We start from the raw sequence: 6,739 nt of genomic DNA, 5'->3' as shown, positions 1-6,739 counted from the left end.
CCCAAGGGATGGAGTGCTTGTGGTGCTGCGTGGGCAATAGCTGAAGTCTTAAAAAACAGCTCCCCGCGTGGTTTTGAGGTTTTGAGCCGACGGGCATTTTTATCTAAAACTGATGAAATGGGGAGGGTCTCAAAAAAAACGTGGAATGGTGCCCTACAGGAGGCTTCGTGGGGAAAGGTGGCCGGGCGGAGGTAGAAGCTGGGTTATTGCCTGTGTTACTGAGCTGCTCTGTGAGCTCAGCCCTTATTTCAGGGGATGTAGTCCGCTCGGAAACATAAAACCAGACAGACGTCTTCACAAAGCAGACGTCTGCCTGCATTGCCCCATGAGACATCAGTGTGTGCTGGCCAGGAACACGACTTCTGCATCTTCGTGTGTGTCCCTCAGCATTTGCTGTGGCCACTAAGGCAGAGACCCTCCCTGTCCTGTGCTTGTGCAGCACCCAGTGCCGTGGCTACCTGCTCTCCGACCCGGGCTCCTCCCTGCTCTGGGACTGCGAGTGAGGGATGCTTGTTTGCTGTTTTCCTGTTTAAGGAAGAAGACCCTATGGGTGACTTCAGCAAGAGGCCAAGGGCAGAGAAGTCAAGGACAGCAGGCTCAACAGGGCAACTTCACTTGGGAGGATGTGGTCATCCCATCACCTACTTTGCCTGTGTCAGAGGAGACGGAGAGATCAGTCCCTGTCTCCTGCAGTGACAGGCACACCACCATGTAGGTGACACAGGGGGGGCTGTATCCCAGACTGGAGAGTCACCAGCTTCTGACAAATGAAGCAGAGTCACTTCTGAGCTTCAGAGTTTGGCTCCTAATTTAGACCACTGTGAGTGGGCATTGAGTCTATGAGAAGGTACAGCCCTGATCAGCTACAGAAAGGCACCCCAGAAGTGACTTCATTAGTTAGAAATTGCCAATGTAGGTATAGCTGATAATTTGTGAAAAACTGTTGATGATTGGGTGTATACTTCTGACCTGCCCAGCCTACCCACCATAAATCAGCCACTAATAGGAAAGACAGCAGAAGCCCTTTATATTAATTGCACTGTGTCATTTGACAAGCTCTATCTAGTTAAATCTTGAAGGACCTTGAGGAGTTGGGCTCTGATCCAGGAAAACGGTGACCCACATGCTTAACTTCTAGCGCAAGGGCAGACCTAATGGGATGCAAAATTAAGCACAGGCCTAAGTGTTTTCCCTGCGTTCGCCCGAACCCAGGCTAACACTTCAGAGAAGGTCAACATCTCGCAGCATATCAGCATCAGCGGGGAGACGGATGGAGAGCTGCTTCCTAATTTTACATATGCTAATAAATTCCCCACCTGTGTCCAGTAATTTACAGGCAAAAAAAAGCCAACCTACTGTCACTGGGTAGCTATAGATAGCAGCTGGACATCGTGTTTGGTTCACTAGAGTTCAATAAGCAAAGTCTCTCAGGGCCTGAGGACCGTGGGCAGGTTCGCGCGCTCCTGCACCGTCTCCCTGGGTACCAGGCTCGCCGGGTTTCCTTTACGATGTTCCCAGTGGAAGGGAGGATTTTAGGGCCTGATACTCAAGCAAGTGGTTTCCCAGCTCTCATCTGAGACACAGATTAAGTACAGAAGGTAATTTTTAGGTTAAAATAAAAATATTGCAATTAAAAATGTCAAAAGAAATATTTTCACTGTTTTATCTGAACGGTTCTGTCAAATTAAAACACAGTTGTTAAGTCCTTTATGTTACAGAATCTGTGCTTTCTGCCACTGGAGAGTTTTAGCTGGATATTTTTCAATTAGCACTTCAATTAATGTCATTGAGGGTCTGCCTGAGATGATTCTTAGGTAGTCTTCCCCTTTCTCGCTTGTGCAGTTATTTGGGTCCACACTGTCAGTGTAAATGATGCTGTTCAGCCCCATATTTTTGTGTATGTTCACAACATGTGGAAGTAAAGAGGACTTACTCAAGTCTTAAGTACTTGGGGTCTTTGGGAGATTTGAAAAATGTGAAATGAATCGTTGAATCAGGCCCTGTCCTGAGTCATTCAGCTGCCTAAATCTCTGCTTTCTGCCTCTAATCTGGACAAACAGTAACCAAAACGAATTGTAGAAGCGACAAAAAAATATAAGTTTCTCATCCTCACTAGCCTTAAGTATCTAATTGCTTGTTTAAACCCTGAAAATCTGCTCCTTGCAAATGAAATAGTGATCCAGAAACGACTGCAGCCTGAAATTGGTCTTTAAAAGAGCATTGTGTTCATAAATCTGCAGGCTTTAACTCAGACAAAATACTAATATAAGTAGTCCAGAAAATGTCACTTTATGACAAGGCAGGCATTTGTATCTTTGTCAAAACGTCCCAGATAGCATAAGGAAAGCTCCATAATCCTCCCGGGAATCTTTTCCTCTGTACTAGATTGAAATGGAAAGAAAGGGGGAAAAAATACACAGAAAAACAGGAAGAAGAAAAAAAAAAAAAAGACAAGAAGGTGGTCTTGACCAGGGAAGAATCATTATATTTACTAATTTAAAGCTACTTTTGTTTCCTGCTACTGGCTGGTAAGGACTGAGCACAAACTGCAGTGCGAGATCATTCTGGCTCCTCTTTTCACATATGACATTTGCCTAACTGCACTAACCAGCAGTAACTCCAGCTCAAATTACTCCGTCCCTGCCCTGCATATCCCCACCTGCTAATCTGGGGAGCTTTGTAGGAGCTTAGTTGCAGCCTTCAGCGTGCGGATGCCACGCACAGCCCTGACGTGCAGCTCCCGAGAGGCGGAAGAGCCGAGTTTGCAGTGCTGGGCCCTGACACCGCGCACGTGCTGCGAGAGAGAAGAGGACGAAGAATCACAGAATCACAGAGTCACAGAATCACAGAACGGTAGGGGTTGGAAGGGACTTCTGGAGATCATCCAATCCAACCCCCCTGCCAGAGCAGGGTCACCTGGAGCAGGTTGCACAGGAATGCGTCCAGACGGGTTTTGAATGTCTCCAGAGAAGGAGACTCCACCACCTCTCTGGGCAGCCTGTTCCAGTGCTCTGCCAGCCTCAAAGTAAAGACGTTTTTCCTCATGTTGAGATGAAATTTCCTCTGTTCAGTTTGTGCCCATTGCCTCTTGTCCTGTCTCTGGGCACCACTGAAAAGGGTCTGTCCCCATCCTCCTGACACCCATCCTTAAGATATTTATAAGAACATCATCAATGCGCAACCTCACTTCTTACCTAAAACCCATCACATCCTCCAAGATGACCTGTATCTCCTGTCAACCAAAATATGCCCCATTCAGGGGTCTCCAGTCTTCACTAGGGCCACAGCACTCTGCGAGGGACCTGTTGAGAGCAGCGCCATAGCTTTCTTTCCCAGTCAAACCGTGAGGAATATCTGAACGTTGGCCACAGGCTGGCATAAGGTGGTCTAATCTTCTCTTTGGTGCAACTCTTGGAGTGCGTGCCATGTTGTGCGCTTGGAGTGGTGCATTTGGAGTGTACCATGTTGTACAGCCGGCAGCTGAACAAGCCATCTTTGATGAACTTAGAAGAGAAGGGTCCAAGCAATATCCAGTGCAGGAGCCATGCCCTAGTTTTTGAGATCCTCCTTATCAGCAGCACCTGAAGAAGAAAATTCTTTACCTTGCTGGAGACAGCCTGTCTCCCACGAGATTGTAGTGGCTCACACTTCCCCTGCACCGCTAGAGAAAGCCACACACCTCCCAGAGTTTCCACTAGAAACTGAGCACCGTATCTCCTGTGCACCCTCTTTGCCCCATACCCTTTTCTCCCCCGAACCGTTCTGTCGTGCCCCCCACCCAGCCACCTCCAGGTGCCATCTGCCGGGAGGTGGCGGGCCCCTTGGCACACGGGGATGGAAAGAGGAGCGCACCCTGTGGAATGACTCCCTGAGCCCGGGGAAGAGCTGACCTCTGCAAGCTGGCATGCTGCAGTGGAGGCAAGTGTTATAAATACGAGCGAACCCAGCAGCCCTTTATGGAAGCCACAGCCCGGGCTGCAGCCCGGGGGTGCTGCCAGGTGGTGCTTAGCAAGAAACCTCAGGTTAGAAAGGAAAGCAAAGCCATGCTCTGGCACAACACCTTGCTGGCCCCAAGCTTGGAGAGACACAACTACTGCTTTTTCTCCAGGAAAGTGCTGGCTGCATGTTTTGGGGTGTGTTTGGCTTATTTTTTTGTGTCCCAGGACAGGGCTGGTGCAGGAGGCTGCTGCTGGGGTCTCTTCCTTCCCGCAGGGCCTCTCTGAACATCCAGCCTCACCAGGTGGAGCCTCAGCCTCCACTTCCCAACCTCCCACCATGAGACTCAGAAGTGCCCTGTGCCAGGATGAGAAGACTCTTCAGCAGCACAAGCCGGTGCCTCTTCGAGCACGGGTGACAATTTCTAAGGAAAGGTGCAAAAAGATTCAAAAGGAGCTGTGATATGTTTCCCCTGGCCAAAAAGCTGCTAGACATCCTTAATTGCTGGTAGCAGCTGATTTCCAGTAAGGCAGAGACATGCTTCTTCCCACCACCAGCTGCAACAGCAGTTTTCGGCCATCCCTAAGGAGTGAGGTGAGGTCTCCACCTCTTTGCTAGCTTCCACCATATCATCATATAGTTTGTGATTTTCTGGTCCTTTCGTGGCTCTTCAGGGTAGGATTCACACCATTACTCAAGCATTGCGGCTTCCATTTTCAAACAGAAAAGCTTTAAGAGAGAAGCCTTTACCTCTTTTGTGGCTGCAGGTAAATGCTTGAGCACAGGCACCCAGAAGCTGCCATGCCAGGGAAAAATATCACAAGCAGGACACTTCTCACATCTCCCGGTTTCTAGGCTGACTTAATGATCTGAGGGAAGGGGATACCCGAGTCATTACTTCTGAATGCTTGGGAATGCTGTGTAACTGTACCCCAGCTGCATAACAATATCTATGGTGGGTTTGCTGCCAGTAAGGCTTATTCACACAGAAGAATTTGAATTAAAAAGTTGCCTGACATTAAAAAAAAAAAAAAGCATGCCCGGAGCGTACATAAAGGATTGCCTGTAAGACATCAGTAGTGCCTGGAAAGCTATTCACCCTAGAAATGCACATGCTTGACAGGTGCCAACAGACTTTCTAAAAAGATTCAAGGCCGACCCAGACTGTACAGAGTCCCGTTAGAGAAGAGGGAGGTGAAAATGGAGCAGAAATTCAAGAGCAGCAAATCCTTTCTGTCCCCTTACAAAATTAAGGAGCACGCTAAGCTTGTCCAGCTCATCATCCGAAAGGAATGAGGTTCCTGGTGGCACAGTGAGCTCACCCCAGAGCTTCCCAGTCCTGCCAGCTGCGCCCCGGCAGGCGTCACGGCCCGGGCAGGGGAGGGGGAAAGCTTTGAGGGGCAGTGAAGGAGGATGGGGGTGAAGGAGAGCTGAGCCGCCACTCCAGCGCAACAGGTGTAAATCTGCTGGGCACAGCTCTGTCGGCAGCAGCCGGCGCCATGCTGCTAAATTAAACACCCTTCCAATCATCAAGATGTTATTAAATATGCCGGTGCGCTCATGGCTAGGAGAAACCCGAGGTGCAAGTGGCAGCCCAGACCTGGCCACCCCTAACCCTGCCTGGTGCAGGATCCTCGGTTTGGACCCTGGCTCCAGAGGTCTGGGTGGTTAATGCCTGCACGGGCAGGTGCAGGCAGAGGCACGGACGTATGCCTGGACATACCCATCGTGGCCAAACTAGGCAGGAGTCCAGTGATCCCACCTCCTCCAAGAAAAAGGCAGGGGGACTGATGGAAACGGCCAGACTGGGCTGTATATGCCCCAAGGGTTTCCAGAAGGGAACATGCTGTGTCAGATCACATGGTTTATTTCTTTTACTTTGCTGTTAGTAATTATATAATTAGTATATTATTAGTAATTACTGGGGTCCCTGGGCCAGAGCTCAGCCTGCACCCATTCACACCTCAGCTCTCAGGGGACCAGCTTTGGGACATGCTTTCACACTGGCTCAGGGCTTGGCTCTGCATCACCATGTTTTCAAGCAGGTCACCCAGAGCTCAGCTCTCAGCATCTCTCATGGGAACATGCCTGGCCAGGTGTCTGAACCAGCTCTGCTGGAGACGCTGCCAGCAGCAGTTGTGTCCCCTTCTCAGGCTCTCCAGCATGCCAAAAGCTTCAGTAGCCCAGACCTTTCCCAGTCTCCCTGCTTGCCTAAAGCACTAACCCCCATCAGTCTAGTGTCAAAGCACCTTACAACTTCATACCATCCCTGGGCCCCACCGACACAGTTTGGATGGAGAACTGAGACACAGAGGGATTTTTTCAAAGCCCCACGGGAAGCCTGTGGAGAGGAAAATTTGAATGCCCATCTGTCTTGGGCTGAGCGACACAGGACTGATTTCTCTTCTAATGCTGGGGAAAACTCCACTTTTGGAAGACTCTAGTGTCTGACTTTGTGAAAATATTTACTTTATAGCCAGCTAGGCTATGTGGGATTCAAGGTCTCAGTGTTTTCAAGCCTTGCCAGGTGCAGGGCTGAGGAGGAGCAAGGCCTGGGCATTTGACCCAGGCTGACCAACAGGATTATTTCATACCATGAACACCACATTCGATATGAATTAGAAAGTTTGCTGCGTAGTCTCTCTCTCCCTTGATGGTGGCAGTCCAGAGAAACTCCTTGCCCCGCTGCCGGACCCCTGAGCCCTTCCCTTCCTCCCGAAGCCGCAGCGCTCGCAGTGTCTGACATTTGCTGTCCACGGCTGGGAGTGCACAGCTTCCCGCTGATGGAATTGGCTGAGTGTAA

This window comes from Rissa tridactyla, chromosome 1 (assembly GCF_028500815.1).
Source record: "Rissa tridactyla isolate bRisTri1 chromosome 1, bRisTri1.patW.cur.20221130, whole genome shotgun sequence".
Lineage (NCBI taxonomy): Eukaryota > Metazoa > Chordata > Aves > Charadriiformes > Laridae > Rissa > Rissa tridactyla.
This window is presented reverse-complemented; position numbering follows the sequence as displayed.